We start from the raw sequence: 18,486 nt of genomic DNA, 5'->3' as shown, positions 1-18,486 counted from the left end.
AGAAAGAATTAATAATAAAAAATAATTTTAAAAAAATGCCAAAAGTTATAAAAAAAATTAACTAAAATTTTAAAGGGAAAAAAAATCCCAAAAAAAATTTTAAAAAAGAAAAATGTTTGCCTTTTTTCATACAGAGGTCCAAACTAAGCCCCCAATGTCCTTAAATCCTATAAACGCCCTTGCTTTTAACTAATTATATTTTATCCTTGCAATATGTTGTATTTCATTGTGTTTTAAGCCCATGTTTTGTCAAATAAAATTGAATATGTGGTAATTTTTCTTTTGTGCGGACCTTGACCTAATGACTAGAGAAATCTGGACCCAGTAGCAGGACCAGTTAGGAACCACTGCACGCTGCAGACAAGTTTTTTTGAAATAATAAACATCCTCAGAATATTCTGTGAACATTGCAGGTGAAACGTTTCTCTTGTAACAATCCAGGAACTTGTAGGTAACGTTGTGTAACGTTACTGCAATGTTATGTTCTAGCTGAGATGCAACTAATGCAGAAAGTGACCACTTTAAGGCTGTGTTACCGTGTCGACCAGAAAACCTGGATGGAAAAGCGGCCCATTTCATATTCTTCTCGCACTCTGCATGAAATGATTGCCTGTTTTAATTAAGCTCCTCAATTACAAAAGGACAGCGTTTGATAATGGGGATCAAAGTGAGTGGACCATTCAATAAATGACAAAAACTATTCCCCCTGGCACAGCGATACCCAGATTAGATGGCTGAGGGAGTCTTTGGCACCTCACAGCTCCAGACAATAACCACAAAAGAAGCTGAATTCCTGCAGAAAGTAAACAGAGCCAACGTGGAGCCACGCCAAAAATGTTAATATTCATATCAAGTGACATGTTCGGACGATAAATCTGGAGCTGTTCTAACTGAACCTGCAACAAAAGCTCGTGTGCAACGTCTGTCTCTTGGAGATTAGTGAGACGGGACACATGTTACTGATTGCTTTGTTATTACAACACATATGGAAACATGATTTATAATCGACTTGTCCTTGATTAGGAGAAACATAAAAAACATATGCTCCATTCAGACGAGGGAAAACTTCAATGTGAGTGACTCAAATACAGTATTGACTCTGCAGCTTCCGTGGAAATACTGTTTATAGCTGCAGTCCATCAAATCTCCCTCTGTTTTTTAAAAAAATAGATTTTAATTTATAGGCAAATGATAATACACATAACACAGAAGACAACATTATGACATAAATATAATCTAAAAATAACAAAAACAAATAAACAATTACACCAATACAGAACAATATAAATAAAATGAAAAGGACAAATTAAAAATGATAGGATCACATCAGTAAGTTAGAATGTAATTATAATTAGTCCCACTCTTCAGTCAAGCAAATTTTCTCCCATTTCATGTTTTTTGAGGTATTTTACTTTTTTTTTCTATAAGAAACCGACTTTTGCACTGTATTTTTTTCAAATTTTTTCTTGATTGAGCTTTAAATATAAATACTTTGTGCGCATGCTGTATTTTACTGAAAAAACTTTAACATTTTCAAACCAAACAACCAAATCATTTTATATTTAATGCCTGATTTCAAAAGTGTTTGTTTGCCAAGGCATTGAATTGACACATCAGACAACACTTGCATGATAATTTCAAATAGCTCTTCCATCTGTTCTCAAAGTATGCAGAGAAATAATGCGTGTCAGACCAGATGCTCCTTTCAAATCTCTGCACAGGAGCAACATCAAAGCAGCATCGTGCAGCTGTGGAAAACGACCGTTCGAGCTTTGTTTAATCTGGTCAAATCTGTTCCTCTTTTCTTTATTAGTTCTGTTTTTGGTAATAAATTGCAGTCATAAAAGTCAGTTTCCTTTAAAGGGACAGTTCACCCCAGAAGCAATATTTCTCCTCTTACCTGTAGTGCTATTTATCAGTCTAGATAGTTTTGGTGTGAGTTCTCGAGTGTTGAGTGGTGCCCAAAAAATCCTGGAGAGACTGATAGATGCATGTTTCATTCTGCATGTTGATACGGTTGGTGGTGTAGTTTGGTAGCAAGAAAATAGTTCCTACATGAAAGTGCTCCCAACAACGTCTGTGGATTATGTTGAGTAATAGGATCATGATTTCTGGAAAGAGACATTGCTGTTACATTTTTAAGATCTCTTTTTTTTTATGAACCTTGAACACCACAAGCCGAGTACCATCTAATTCCAATATATTGGACAGAAGGCAGGCAACTCACACTAGAACAATCTAAACTGATAAATAGCACTACAGGTAAGAGGACAAATATGTATTTTTGCTTTTGGAGTGAAAAAAGGTATTTGTATTCATATTGCAACAACCTTTTTATTTACTCCTGAGTCACTGGGCTGGGAGGCAGGTCAGAGAGCACAAAGCACACGAGACTGGTTTTGTTTGTGACTCTGCTGGGCTCCCAGCGCTGTGAGAGCAGCAGATAAAGGCCAGCAGAGTGTTTGGATTCAGGTGTCAGCAGGTCATTCCTCTTGTTTCCCTCTATTTGTCATGCACGCAATATGCTTTGGTTAACCCTGTGAAACCTGGACTGACATTATTTTTCTTGCTGGATTTAGACACATTTCACAAGAATTTAAAAATGAGGAAATTGGTTTTATTCCTTTTGAAAACATGGGGAAAAATGCAATGAGCATCGTGGCAAAAAACGTCTCGCGAAATGGAAGATATTAGTAGGTTTAGAAAGTTTGTTGTTGTTTTTTTGTTTTTTTACAAATAATAATTACAATAATAATTATAAATGTGAAGTTATTTTACAGATTTTTTTAAAAAGGATTTTTAATTCGTTTTTTTTTGTTTTTAATTTTGGTTTACTTTGTCATTTGTTTGGTTGCTATTTTTTAAATTTTATTTATTTATTTTATTTTTGGTAATTTTCAGGTACTTTTCATGTATTTTTTTGCTAATTTCTGTATATTTCTTACTAAGTTCCTCATTGCCTTTTCCCATGTTTTTAAAAGAGCATGTCAATTAGCCAGAGGTTAAACTCCTCTCCGCCTTGCCAAGCATTACTGTCAGTTGGATTCTTTTAAGCTTGGGGTTTTGGGTGTGGGTGCCTACTTCTTTCTTAGCAAGATTTTTGTTTTTTTTTTTAATGTTTTTTCTAACTGCACAAATGGACAAAAATGCTGAGAGAAGTGCATAAAATGAAGGGTCTGTGCATAAAGACATATAAGTAAAGGGAGCTCTACAGAAAACACCGTATATCAAGAATCTAATGTAAAGTGCACGAATGGGAATATCAAGTGTAAGTACATGAATCCCTTTATAGCGCACCTGGGAAAACCTTAAAAACGTATTTTCCTGGCTTCCACTAGACTTTCCTAATGTATCCTAATGGAAAGTGCAGTTCCCCATTCAGGAAATGGACTCTCAAATGGCGCACATCTAGGGGCCATTTCTGAGTGAAATGAGTTGCAGCGTCATCGACCGATTACTTTTTCACCAATTATCTCCATCCGGCATGTTTATGAATAAAATGAGCTCACAGTGGACGCAGAGGGGCGGCCATTATCAGGCAAACACAACATAATTGCAGATATGCTGGCTGCTTTGGGCAATGATAGGCATCTTGGGCATGCACGCCGCGGCCTCAGCCAGGAGCAGAGAGCAGCGGGAACACAACGTCCCCCATCACGCTCGAGTGGCGGAGAGCAGACTCAGAGGTTTGATTTTGGGAGTCATTATCAGCAGACACGCCACATTCAACCCACTCACAATTATCAATTACTGTAACAACTCTTCTCAGATTCTCTAGTGGCCAGATGAGTGCCCGACAGTTTTCCCTTCATTCCCACTGGCCCTGATCGCTGGAGCCGCACCAGCCTCACAACGCCGCCCAGTCCAGCAAATCCAATTTCCTCACAAATGGAGTTCAGCTCTTTGAAAATTTAGGGAAAACATTGGGAATGTGCTACATACACGCAAAGTACGTAAGCAAACACGGAGGAGTTTGTGTGGGACGGATGTTTGCTAATTTTGTTAACTGCTGCTGTTCGTGCAGAAAGTTTATTTACTGGCTACATCGGAGGCATAGCTATTTTTTTCTAAGCCCATTGACATTGTACTTCTCTGCGAACCACAAATGCATCATGTTTGGACGTTTCAAACGTATGATATCAAAATTTCTAAAACTAACTAGTGTATGAGCTGACTTTTTTGTCGGGAGGTGAAGGGGACAGTGGATAGCATGTCCATTGCTATGTTTCCAGCGAGGACAGTGTCCAAAAAGCAGTCCTGTGTTTCTTGCCAGTATAGTGGCATGAAAAGCGATTGTTTTTACCAAAAAATCACTACGTTTCCTAATGGTATAGTTTCACAAAAAACAGCTGTTATTTACCAAGGTATTGTTGCATTAGTGGCACTAAAAGTGGTTGTTTTTACTGAGATATCTCCTGTTTCCTGCCAGTATAGTGGCACGAAAAGCATGGTTTTTTTTTACCAAGGTGGTATCTGTTCCCAAACCTAACCACGTTAACCAAAGTGTTGTTGAAACACAACGTTTTAACTCGGCTGCATAACAATGTAAAAATATCCCTGGTTTGCAGAAACGCACAATGCCAACAGTTTTCTGGCAATTAAATTGGTGGTCTAAATGTTTTTGTTTTAATTTTTAAATTATACTTTTTTTTTAAATATTCAAGCTTAAGTATGATTTGTCTGATGATTATGATTTTTTTTTTTTTGAAAAAAGGCTTTTCAATTCTGATTTATAGTTTTCTCTGTTATTTTACTTTTTTTTGTGCATTTAATGGGCTGTTTTTAGTCGTACCAGCAACCTTGGTCCAATAAGTATTAAATTGATAATCTTTTTACATACAGTCATGTCCCAGGGGATTCATTGTTGTAACTTTGATGACCCCATTAGTTTGGTTTATGATCAAAAACCTGTAAAAGGGAAGATATGCCTTTATGTGCAGCCTCACTGGCTGCTAGCGTGGTTGTAGATTAATTCGTATTTTTCGTAGCCCTGAAGTGTTTTAATTAACAGGCTAGATTCTCCTTTATGGTGTCTTTGCACTTAAAATAAATAAGAAAAGCGATTGATTTAATCCTAATTATACAGTAGAAAGCATGCACAATATGGACTCTTAGTATGTGGGTCAGTCAGAGTTCAACTCTAAAAACGAGCAAACAGGGAATTTTAATTATTATTAGAATGCTTATCCTGCCTGTTTAAAAAAAACCAACATGGTGACACTCACCACCACAGATTAAAAACTCTCAGCGGGACTAAGTATAGCCTTGTTCTACTCCTCTGGAGCAGAAAGGCTCGCCTGAGCGGGCTGAGGTTAGTCAGGTATGACCTCGTTCTACATATTTAGAATGCGGAGCAAAGAACCGGTTGTGCTGGAACAGGCTGAAAATCTGGGGTACTTCATCTTTATCACAAACTGTTGTACCGTAGGCCTCTGGACCCTCATCCTTTTACAACCTAACCGCACTGGTTCACTCTGTTTATCTAGCCATTACTGGACTCTGACTGTTCAAATATTATAATGTGTTTAATAGGGCCTAAGTGCTCTTAGTACATATTGTACTGCACTCTCTGACATGCATGTGAAATATTGCATGAAATGTTTCTAAAGTGTTTTATTTAAAACATATTTATTATTTCAGAGTGTCCTTGTGCAAAGCGTGCTACCAGCAGTGTTCATAAGGTAATAGTGTGTGTGTGTGTGTGTGTGTGTGCGTGTGCGTGTGTGTGTGTGTGAGAGAGAGAAAGAGAGAGAGTCCAGGTAAGTCAAGCTTTTCATAACAGGACAATACCGGAAGCCAGCAAGTTGGAGTTCAAAATAAAAGCATGTAAATTTGTATGACAAGTAATCTCTGTGCACATACTGTATATAAATAAAAAAATATATAGGTTACTTACATCCCTACATGCTCAATTGTATGTTTTCTCTTTGAGTCTTCTATGTATAACTTACAATCACTCTCAAGTTTTATATATATATATTCAGTGTTCAGGTTAGGGAACCTTCTTCATTAAAAAAGACACAAGCATTTTCTTACGTCCCTGCCAACAGTCAAAGGTTAACTGCAGTAAATTAAGTTAATTTAGAAAAACAAGTGAGAGATGAACAAGAGGCTGAAAGAAGGATGTTGATATTTCTTCTCAAACTGTTTTTGCAACAACAGACCCAGACAGCCATTGTGGTCAGTAAAACACATTCTCTGTGTTGCACTGAGATGTTTTTATAATATTTAGCTCACTACATTTACGTCAGTAAGAATAGGATAAACCTTGATAACTAACATTATCTCCAGTGGGTAGCCAACAACCCTGGTTTTATTCATCCAACAAACTTCTATGGACTTCTATAAAAAAAATTAACTACATAATAATCAAGCTTCTAATTGAGAAGAGCCTTTATTTGTCAAAATGTGAAGCCACAAAATACAAAAACAAATTGTCTAAACTTAAAAAAAACCTTAATGCCTTAAATTTAAATTTAAATTTAATGCCTTAAAATTTTGAATTAACTAAACTTAAAAAGACAAGTTGAGGTAAATTGCAATGATTCAAATCAGATCAACTTTATAGTCCAATCAGTGTATTTATTAACTGAATTAAGTTCATTAGTTTGAGCAGCATGGACTCTGACGTTTTTAAGTTAAAGCAGTTCCTTTACTTTATTTTTTTATAGTATATATATATATATATATATATATATATAATATTCATGTGGAAGTTGTTAAATTTCACAGAATACATATTTACGCAAAGGTAATCGATCTGTCCACACAATATTGAGCCAAATCAGTTTCAATACCTTTGGATCATGTTGATATTGAACTTTAAATTGAAGGGGCAAAAAAGTAGGCTATCTTATTTTGAAATCCGTAACCGGATGCAGCCGTTATTTTTCTCGCTAGCTTAGCGTGCTCCGGTCTCTAACAGCAGCACCGCCTGTCCTGCAGCTCCGCACAACAACAAACGCGCCTTACACAGGAGGAAGAGACGCCACAGAGAGAGAAAAACACATTAACATGTAGTTTTATCAACAGACACCTCGATAAAGTTACCAATTTGTGGATAAAACGACCCAAAAAGGACGAAGAAGACGTCGCGTGCTGATTTTTTTCTGAGCAGACTTTGTGAAAGCAGCTGTCCCGGACTGTCCTCTCCACCGTCAACGGTGAGTTTTACCTGATTTTTATTATTATAGAAAATAATGTAAGGAGTAAAGAAAATTATTGTAGCCGTCCAACTATATTTGTTGCTTTTTTAAGTTTTCGCACACCTGAAAGTAACTGCACAGGTGTGTGGAGGTTAAAGTAATAGCTCGGTTTCTCCTTTAGCTAAAAACACACTATCTGTAAATCATGGAGGAAAATAAGTTTGGTGTTTTTAGTGTTTTTTGTGCAAAGTAAATAAATTTACAATGTAAAATGTCTCCTGGGGCACCCCTTAAAGTCTTTGTGGTCCTCTCCAGTGTCCTTTTTATCACCGTGTGCATCAGCCCTGGCAGGTCGGCTGGGTTTAGACATAACAAAGTGCCTCCTACAGTAAATACAGACTCATTTCCTGCTCACAATAAAGCTCCATTACAGATCATAAATCAACAGTTTCTCTTATCATGGTCCCTGCATTCATCTCAAAACAAACTTTCTGCTTTTTGTCTTATCTTTTTAGAAAAAGAGGCTATTGCTCTCTATCTTGGTCCAAATTTAAAGTCGATGAAACATTTTTGCTGTTGAAAAAGTTATTTATTTTCACTATCAAAAGTATTTAACTTTTTGTTACCTGAAATTAGAGTTTCTCCTTAATTGTCAACAATTCAGTTACTTGTCAATAATTAACTAATGATTTTTTAAAAATATTTTTCTTTCTTTAGAAAACAGAGGTAGAAGTTGTTTTTCTTTTGTCCTCTAAAACTAAATTGAATATATTTGGGCTGTGGACAAAAAACGATATTTGAGTACATAATCTTGGGTTTAAGGAAATACTTATATGTATTTATAACCCTATAAAACCTGAGCAAATTGTCTCGATTTCTTTCAAAAACATGGAAAGCAGGCAATGAGCAACTTAAAGAAACAACGCCAAAATACAAAGAAATTAACAAGAAAATCACCTGAAATACCTGCAAAAAAAGAAGAAAAAACATGATATAAAATAGTAAATACAAATAAAAATTATCTGATAATTATAATAATTATAATTATCTGATAATTATAATAATTATAAATATTTTTCTTGTTATTTGTCCTTAGTTATTTGATCATGTCATGATTCTCTCATCATTTTATTGTTTCCCTTTACAATTTTTTTTTTTTTTTTTTTGCAATTTGCAATTTGCAATTTGCGGGACATTAAATGCCAGGTTGCTGATTGCCTTTTCATTCGCAGTAAAAGAAAACTAATGTTGATCCAGGTTTTAAAGGGTTAATTGAGAAAATAATCGACGAATTAATTGACAATTTAAATGTCGTTTCTTGCAGCCCTACTTTGCATTTACACTTCAAGGAGGCAAATGCCACTCATTTAAAGGGGAAGTGTGTTAGATTTTCGGGTGATTTGGTGGCATCTAGCTGTAAGGATTACAGATTGCAACCACCTAAATCTTCCTCTGGCCAGAATTCCTCCAATTTTAATGACTAAAACATGCTTGTTATATTATGCTGTCTTTTGACTATAAAGCATGCCAGGTGATTATACTTGTATTGATAATGTTATTTTATTATGAGTCATTAATTCACACATTAAATATCTCTGTAAATTGTAGTATAGTATTATTTGTAACTGGTGTCCATGTACAGAGACCTAGATTAAATATCAAAATATATAAAAAATATAATATATAAAAGATTAATAAATTATATATATATATAAATAAACAGGAAACTGTGAACAGTGAACATGAACATAACAAAAATGACTAAATACACAATGGATCGTTAAAGGCAGTCGCCTCTGATTTTGATAAAAACACACTATTTTTCTGGTTTAGGACAGTTTGGTCAGTGTTGGTGATAAATCTCAAAGAAGTCCTTAAACTTGTAGCATCATTTAGGACTTGAAATCTGGGTCTGCTGCTCCATAGCCAATAAATAAAGATGCTGACTTTGTGGGAGCTAAAAATGCTAAATTCCAAAAGAGGGTTAATATTCTAACTCTTTTGGCAAGCATGAACCAGAATTTAGACATATTTTTGGGTGCAAGAGCTCACAAAAATCTTAAAACTCTTTGTCTGTGGGGACAGTGGCAGATTTTACATCCTGGTGACAACACAAAACAATCTATGGTCTGTTTTCTACCCTGTATGTAAGAGAAAGTGGTTCACAAGTACTGGCTGCCCTGCCTCGGGGCGCAGCAATAACATATGTGAATTCTTAAAATGAATGGCATTCTCCGTCTGACGCTGTCTGCAGCCACTTTGGCTTGCCACAGAGGCTTTTTTCATGGCATTATTACATTGCCAGGTGCACTGTGGGACCAGAGCTCCCCCATTTGTGTATTACTGGAATATAATTCACAAAAGTTCGCTTGTTGGTAAATTGGATTTCTATTAAGAGGGATTTATGGCGCATACGTGCACAGCAGCTCTGTAGTGTATTTATACAAACTAAAAACAATCCCCTTGTGGGCTCATTTAAGTAATGAGGCTAAAAAAAGAGCCTCGTCTATTTATTGTGCAGCAGCTGCCTCATTTGTAAACAAAGGCTACATACTTGGAGTGAGATGATGACATGACAAAGAAGAGCAAACAAACTGAGCAGCAGAATAACGCGCCCAGCTCCAGCCGTCAACCCCCAGCTCTACAGGATGTTGTATTCAAATTTTCTTCAGCCTAAACGCACACAGAGGTCAAGCGCTTACCTCAGCAGGCTTGGGAAAGGGCGGACTACGTGCCTTGACAGTGGGAGGCCACGGTTTATTTGCATTGATAATGTCTCAAGTGATTTTATAAGCAACATGGCATGCTCAAACATCTTCGGAGGAACTGCTTTGTCAGCACATCAGTGTTAGCAGAGCTCTTCCAGCTTCTTGTCTTCTACATGCCAGCAATATTATAAGTCTGCATGTTTAGTGTTGAAGTTTGATAGCATTTTATCTCATCTGAATCCAGTATTAATTTATTAACAAATTTGCATCCCCGTGGACCCCCTGTTTGAATCTGTTCATGTAGTTTCTTTGAGGAGGAGACATTTCCTTAGTTAAATAATATTTATTAGGCATCTCTGCCACTGCACAAAAAGACATTTGTTCACACCAAATGCAATATTTTTTTTTTGCATCAAGCAGTGTGCCTTCAACAGCAGTGATCATGCTTACATCAGCTAGGAGAGGCAGCTAACTGCAAACGATGTTTGCAGTGAAATACAACAGAAAGCTGGACAGAAACACGGAGTGTACCTGCCCAGAAGAAGTGTGAACCAAGACACAATTTTTTTAGCCCTCCGTTGTTTTTTCTGCAATAAAAGACCAAGTTATTACTCAGAGCATTTTGTTAAGAAGCAACTTAACAAAAATTAGCTTACACAAGACAAAGGTTTTTTTTCAGAGCTTACCGTGCAACTTTATGTGCTTCCGTTTTGGATCTCAGTAACATCATGATGATCTCAACTGACAGGCTATCGCAACGCAGTCTCACGCGAAATTCTCGGTCAAGTTGAAAAATGCCAACTTGCGCAAAGACGTGAAATTCACGTTTTTGAGTCCATTGCATCGCCACCTGGTATGACTTTGTGTCTGTGTGTGTCTTTGCATTGATGTAAACATTTGCGTCATTTGCTGGCTTTTTAATGCAACGAGAATGCGCGGAATCGGCATTCACACCCAGGTCAAATGACTCTGCAGAGGACATGGGTTTTTTTAATAATTTTTTAAATGTAGGACGAGCTGTCAAACTGTCTTTAAAACTTGTACCACCAGCTTCTTTTTCACTTCCTCTTTTAATATTTTCCCCTTTGTGCTCCTCCATCAGCATTAAAACCTGCTTTGTGTTTTAGATCTTGTTAATGTCTGAGTTGGCAGACATGAGATGACTTTGCATATTTGCACCACTCCCTTATGTAAAATAGAAAATACTTGCTTCTTATTCAAGATCGCAAATACGTACATACTCCTGCTGCCTCGAAGATTGAAGCCATTATCATCAAAAGATTCTCTGAGGTAGCACTGTCTCACCTTTTCGTGTGATATTTAGGCTGGTGTAAGGGGTTAAGTATATCTGAGAGTGTGCATGTGTGTTCATATTGGTGTATGTCCTTATGTGCAGAGTTTAATATTTAATTATCTATTTGTAGAAACACACCTTCCTGTTTGACTTTGTGGAATCAGGAAGACAGGGACTGAGGTGTGAGTATTTAGTCTAAAAGCCCCTGTTTCATAATAGATAATGTGTTTTCTGTAAGTGATACCTCACCGTCATGCGCCTGCTGTTAAATTTTTGCCCTTGAGCCATTACACTGGAGGTCAAGTCCCTCCATTCTTTGTGTTGCGGCTTTACAAACCGTCTTTAAGAACAAACAGAAAGAGAGACACTTTAGAAGACAAGACAACAATGGGGACATAGTGGGAGGTGTTTGGCTGTCAGGCAACATGAAGACTCTGTTTTGTATTTAGTTTTCCAGAGTGCCTGTCATGTCACATGAAATGCTGATTTAGTGTTTTGTGGGTTTCTTTGTTTATGTAGTGTCTCATTGTATTGAGTTTACTCTGTTGTCACTTGCTGTTTGCTGTAATTAGGGATGTTGCACAGTTTCCCACACCACAGTGTTTAAAAGAATCCCAAAATAATGATGCTGGGAGGATTTCTAAACAGTGGTGCAAAATAGGTTTCAGGCTTATTTATGTTTAGGAAGGAATACATCATGGTTTAAACTTTAATTTCTTATGTAGCTCTAAATTTAATACTGCTAAAGAGAGACTTGCTGTGTGTAGATTTGTATCTGTTTGCAGGATTTTTTGTGTAGTTGGCAGTCTGCTGGTTGTTAAGGATCTGCTGTAGTGTCACAAGTCAGGTAATATGCTGAATCCACAACACATGCAGTATGTTGACAAAACAGAGTGAGTGCAGTTGGCCTTAACTGTCACTCCTAACTTCACCTTTCTTCAGAGCAAAAAGATCTTTGTCTAGTTTATATCTATGTGGGATACCAGAAAGGATTAGTGTAACAGAGTGATTTAGATCAGATCTGATAAAGTTGTCAGTCACACAAATCAGTTTTTTTTTCAGTCTTTGACCCTTGTGCGCTAGGTACACATATCTGTCGGACTGCCCATGAAAGTCAGAGATTCAAATCATCAGTCAGAGACTCCTCAGTCAACTGAGATTGCTTCGAGTTGAGCAGTCTTTTTTTTTTTTTTTTAGCTAGTCGGTGTGTTGTAGTCTGGGTAAATTTGGTCCCCAGATTTTGCAGCAGTGTGAGTGCTCTTGACTTTCAAAGCTACTCTTTGATACCAGCAGTTGTGGACATGCATGCAGTGGCACAGAGGGAGAGAGTGATGGCATCATAAGGTGAAGAAGTGGTAAATTTACAGCTCACAGCAACCTAATACCACACTCTCTGGCTTTTGTTTGATATCTAGTGTTGGCAAAAATGTTTTTGCATATTTGCAACCCTTTGTTAGCCTCGTTAGCATGTTCACTATGTTATGTGAATGTCACTATCACGCTTGAGCCTTATTCAAACTTTTGAACTTTCTATGGAAGAAAAATACAAATCTTCAAATATTCATATTGAACAGCCAAGTCTGATTTGGCTGGCATATTTCTGATTTGATTAACCTGCCAACTTTAAATCAGTTTTAATTTGCATGTGTTTGTTTGAATCCTTCTGTGCCCCCTCTGCTAATTCTGACATTTTTTGCAAGTCTGCAAACGCAGCACAGGCTGAACTCATCATGAGTTATTTTGTCTGTCAGCAGCAGTTTGAGAAGTTTGAGTCGCATGAAACAGTATTATGAAAACAAATTTCTTCTGTTAATCTAGTCTTATATCACAATATTATATTAGAATTAGAGCCGAAAAATGAGTCAAGTCATTGTTTAGTAGTAAAGTAATTTTTAAGCAAAAAGCGGTTCCAGCCTCTCAAATGTGAATATTTTCTCACTATCAACGATAGTAAACTGAATATCTTTGACTTTTTGACTATTTGGAATAACAAGAGGCCACCATGGACTCTGCAAACTTGTGATGAGCTTTTTTTTGCGATTTTTTGATGCTGTATAGACCAAATGATTGATCAGTTATTGAGGCCAAATTGAAATATTTTGCAGTTTCAATTCCAACAGTGATCTACAGTTGTTTCCCATCCTCTAACCTCAGACAGGAGTCTTGACCTTATCTCCCCTCCTGGGTTGGCTTGGTATTCTTATCCAGAGTTTTGTGCACAGCTGGACGGCACAGCTGTCTGAGGGCACTGGGAGGCTGTGACCAAGGTTTCAGAGACCCCTAATCCTCGAGTCTGGGAACGGGTCAGGACTCCTGTTTTTTTCTTTGCTGTCTGTCTAATGAGTGTCTGTCCTGACCCGAGCGGGTGGCGTCTGTGATCATGAATATCTGAAGAATGCAGAAAGTATTTAGAGGATTAAGGGACACATGTATCACACACACACAAACACACACACAAGTACACACAGACCTCACTTAATTCTCTCTGGTCCGACCTCATGGGACTTTTGCTTCGGCCTAATTTTCAGGTACAGAGCACAGCGGTCATTAATCTCTCGACATCTTTTATCTCCCAAAATGTCGTATTTTGTCAACTCCTTTCCTAAATCTTAGACTAATGGCCCTATTTTAATGCATAAAGACCACAGTACCAAAACAAGCACTATACATATTTTAAAACTTTTCATGTCCTTAATACAAGTCCAATGTCTTTTTCCTCTTTGAAACTTCTTCTCCTGTACATTAACTACCATCAGCCATTTCACCATCTCATTACAGAAACAGAACATATTCTGTACAGTCTCATAGTGCATTCATGTTGATGTTTATTCAGTTTCATATGATTACTAATTGACTGTGCGTCTTTATCACATATGTAGAGAATATATATTAGAAGTCTATGGTTGCAATGGCGACGCTATATTGGTTACAAAGAATGGAATACATTTTATTAAATAAAATTAGAATTATTATATGTTAATTATTTCATTTAATTTTTCTAGTAATGTCAAGTCATTGTCGAATTTGCCCGTGGCAGATATTCTCTGTCGGTCTCACCTAATATCACCGTTTGTCCACTGAAATGATATCCCGCCTGCTGTCTACTGTCTGCCTGACTCCATGTGAATGCTGCATTACTTTGACACAGACAGAATGACAGTCGACTACTTGGTGCATCACAGTTCAGTCTCATTCACTTGCCCTTTCTTGGTTGTATTTGGCTCTTAAAATCCACAGATTACTTTCAAATGTATTCAGGGTCGTTTTCTCTCTGACTATAATGCAAAGTGGAAATGATTCAAGCAGTGCAGTTTTTCATTCCACAAAAAGTACAGTGTTCATCCCTTGAATACTGATGATGGTAGAATAATAAAATAACCTTCCTTCCTGTTATTCTATACACACGTTCATTTTTTCAAATCTCTCCCCATCGCGTGCTCTTTTCCCCCTCTCATTATTGACCCTTGTCAATGCATCTTTTTCTGCTGCCACTTCATGAATGGGTCCTAATGAACCCCTGCAGCACTGATTAGATTTACAGTTTTGTAAACAGCGCAGATAAGATGCCAAAGCGGTTGGACTTTGCTGCCTTCACAGCAAAGTTGCTGTCATTGACATTACTTTGTGACCAGGGGGAAAGGGGCCTTGGAGGGGGGATACTTCTTATCCAGGATAACTTTGAAGTAGACTCTGGAGTTATTTGTATTGCAATAGTTTTGTTGGACCTCTAGTGAGCAGTTTAGTGTTGGCATGGCTCAAGGATGGCTCTGCTGGTCATTTGGACAACCTCTTTGTTTGGGACTGAAAAACCTCATCAGCTACTCAATGGACTGACATGACATTTTATACATGCATTCATGGAGACCAGAGGATGAATCCTAACTTTGGTGATGCCCTATTCATGTTTCACATCAGAGGCGGCTAGATGGCTAACAAAATGGTTTTCAACACAGAAAAAAGGATAAATAATCACAGAAGACACTCAGTGTCATATTTATCAATTTAGATTCATTCTGCAAAATCTCCAAAAAAATGCTTTAATTATTGTCAGCCTTAGCTAAACTCTGTGTTAAATGCTTTTTAATAAAATTTAAATTTCTTTAAAAAAAAAAAATTTCTTTGTCAATTGCATATCCCTCAGAAACACATTCAACAAGGGCAGATAGGTAGCACAGAATTTAGCAAATATTGGCATGCTAACATGCTAAACTCAGATGGTAAACATGATAAAAATTAGACCTGCTAAACATCTGCATGTTAGCATTGTCATTGTGAGCATGTTAGCAGGCTGAAGTAACAGTTTAGCTCAGTGCCTTTAAAATGCAAACATTGTATAACATGGGCACAGACGTTAGGATTAGTCAGAGGACGGGGGCACAAGTTTGTTACGTTTGGCCCAGAAGTAAGTTGTGTCTGAAGAATATTTTACACAGAACATATTGTGCTTCGTCCTCTGTTGTCACTTGTGGATGATGACGTTCGTTAAAAGTAGCATGAAAAACAACATGCCCTGTTCCCGTGAGCAGCTGTGATTGGCGGAGGTAGTTAGTGTGATCATGACATTCACAGCTGCTGCAGGGAGGCCCATATGTGCTGATGTACACGCCTGGAGCCTCTCTGACTCCTGCTTCTCTCCTCTTTTTTTACATGTTGCCTCGCGGCTCTCACACTCTTTTTCTCCTCTCTCACCATCATCATCATTTTCCCACTCACTTACTCCTCAGCTGTGTCAACTGCTCTGCGTCCTGCTGTAATCCATCTCACACCTTCCGAGTGTGGCGTAGCCCACAGGCTTTCTCACAGACTGCGGTCAGGAACACGAGAAAGCACAGCAACAAAAAAACAAACAGGTCAGTAGTTTGAGATGGAGTAAAAAATCTCACCAACCAAACACAACTTCTTTTTGTAATTTTGGCCAAAAATGTTTTGTCCTTACTTGTTTACTTGTAATTTGTAATTTATTTATTTAAGAATAGACAATGCACATTAATCCACATTTGTACAAATTTAAATACACCCAAGTTAGCTGGGAAGCTAGATTTCATCTGTGTCCTATGCCTGATGTTAAAAGACATCCTAAAATAATAATAATAATAAAAAATGCAATATGAAGATACAATATGCACAATGGTTAAGTTAAACAACATTAAGATAAAAAGGCACACAGTATAGTTAAAAAAGTTAAGAATATACAACACAATTTGACAATATGAGTAGATAAAGTCCATAAAGCAGATGATGCAGGCATACATGTACATGTGGAGAATGTGAAGTTTTTGCAAAAAAGTAATTCGATGGGGTAAGAAACATGACCTCTCAGACAGTCAAACAGGTTTTAAACAAGCCCCTAGGTCAATTTAAACTATTTGTGAGAAAAAACAAAGGCAAAGAGTAAAATAAATACACCAAGTCTGTAAATACAGGGTTCCCACAGTTATGAAAAAAACGTCATGGATTTTCACAATTACTTAGATTTTAATTGAATTAGGCAGTTTGCAGAATCTGGCTAAACCGTTAGCTTGTTTATAACCTGTCTAATCATCTGTATCTTGCATGCAATTTTGGGGAGCACAGATCTATCATAACCAGTAGAAACAACGGACAATATTATGAAAATAAGACACAATTTAACTGTACTTATTCTTATTGTTAAAATATTTCCCTCTCTACCACACTTTGTTTCTTCTTTAACTTTAATATATAACAGTGTTCTTTACATTCTGAGGGACAGCAACAAAAAAAAACTGCTGAAAAACACTAAATTAACAATGATTATAATTAATAAAATAAGATAAAAGGAAAACCCACATCCGATATGCTGGGTATTCACCACGAGCTGAAGGGAATACCCCAGGCGAATGCATATCTCCCACTTGATTGTTTCAGTCTCTGATTCAGTTTTCCTATACTTTTTTGCTAATTTCCTCCTTTTATTCACATAACAAGGTCATATTGCTGCTTTTTTCTTCTTGACAGGTTTTCAGAGATGGTCAAATACCAAACTTGGCTTTTTTAATTGGAAACTAATGACCCAGGGTAATAATTCACCCTGTGTCCTTTGTTGTCTCTGAAGATTAGGACATCAGGAAGCCTTGAGGAGTAAAACATAAAAAGTTTTACCAGTCTTACAAAATTGCTTTAACTGTCTGCCTCCTTTGAGTTTTCTTGCAGTCAGAGGTACAGTGTGTAATTGGGGCGACCCCTCCCTGAGGCTGGTTGTTTTGGGTATTTTTAAATACATTTCTCCTCTCGCTCGGTGTGATTTCTGCCCCGGTTATAATCTCCTGCTGAGAGGCCATGAGATGAACAGCACACAAACACACTCTCCATTAAACACAGGCACTAATAGGCATAAATATGAGAAGACATCCTGAATCCTAAAGGCAAGCTTTCTGAGAGTAGAGGATGACCGTGTGGTGGGAGGCAGGCTGACTGAGAGGTGAGGAGGTGGCAGGGAAGAACGAGGGTGCAGATCAGAAGCTCCGTGGGTGGTGGGATGCACGGTCGGGCAGTCGCTGCGTCATAGCGTTGCATAAGGGCTTACGCGGGCGGAGGGAGAGTGAGTCTGAAGAAATTAAGGTGGAGGGCCGTCAGTCCAGCCTGTGCATTAGAGGACAAGAGATGTCGAGTACTCAAACAATGCACAGTTCATCCATCCATCCACACTTAACATAATAGTCATGGCAGCCTGTTGTTGACTTTTCTGTTTTCATTATGTGTTGATTTATTTTTTATCTCCTCCATTGTAGCTGACAGAAAAAACATTATTACCTTCCTGTGCAGGCTTCCTTGTATTCATAAATCAAACAATCAAATACAAAAAACAAGAAAGAAGAATGACAAAATGTAAAAGAAATAAACCATATTTTGTTTACACAACCTGGAGTACAACCCAGCCTCTCTTGCAGCCACTTATACCATTAATTTATTTATCTTCTGAGTCATAATTACTAAGATCACCGATAGCATATTTTTGTGTCCAATAATTTCTAAAAATGATCGTTTTTTTTGTTTTGTTTTTTCCAGGAGTAAGGCTGTGGATACAGCATTTTGCATATTGTGCTTTAGTTCTTGCAGTATTTTTTTTTAACCCACCTCCTCACTGAAAGCTGCACCCCTGGTCCTGCCTTTTCTCCTCCTCACCCTCAGTACTGTAGAAATGGAGTTTTCTCTCTGTAGGTTTCTATTATGTGGGAGGATGTTTGAGGTTTGGCCTGGATGAACCTAAATGAGGATGTCTGTGAAAAAAAACACAGATTTTGTGCTGTTTAAGATGGAATGTGATGCTTTCCATGTGGGCTATCTCTCACTGTCCAGACGAGGCAGACATGCCAGTTTT

At 37.4% G+C, this 18,486-nt stretch overlaps 1 protein-coding gene across 4 annotated transcripts in view; it reads left to right on the top strand.

The window, feature by feature from the left end:
• The first annotated feature begins 6,900 nt into the window (after window positions 1-6,900).
• LOC121959320 (leucine zipper putative tumor suppressor 2 homolog) overlaps window positions 6,901-18,486 on the top strand; it is a 40,001-nt gene continuing 28,415 nt past the window's right edge. For 2 of the 4 annotated variants that reach the window (XR_006106894.2, XM_042508573.2), the window contains exon 1: window positions 6,901-7,163. The gene's annotated coding sequence lies outside the window, so the exon portion shown is untranslated. Of the gene's footprint in view, window positions 7,164-13,301; window positions 13,451-15,871; window positions 15,998-18,486 lie in introns of all 4 variants that reach the window. The other 2 variants (XM_088069959.1, XM_088069960.1) reach the window with 2 other exon arrangements.

Source organism: Plectropomus leopardus, chromosome 19 (assembly GCF_026936395.1).
Source record: "Plectropomus leopardus strain MGB_pleo_1.0 chromosome 19, ASM2693639v1, whole genome shotgun sequence".
Lineage (NCBI taxonomy): Eukaryota > Metazoa > Chordata > Actinopteri > Perciformes > Serranidae > Plectropomus > Plectropomus leopardus.
This window is presented reverse-complemented; position numbering and strand designations above follow the sequence as displayed.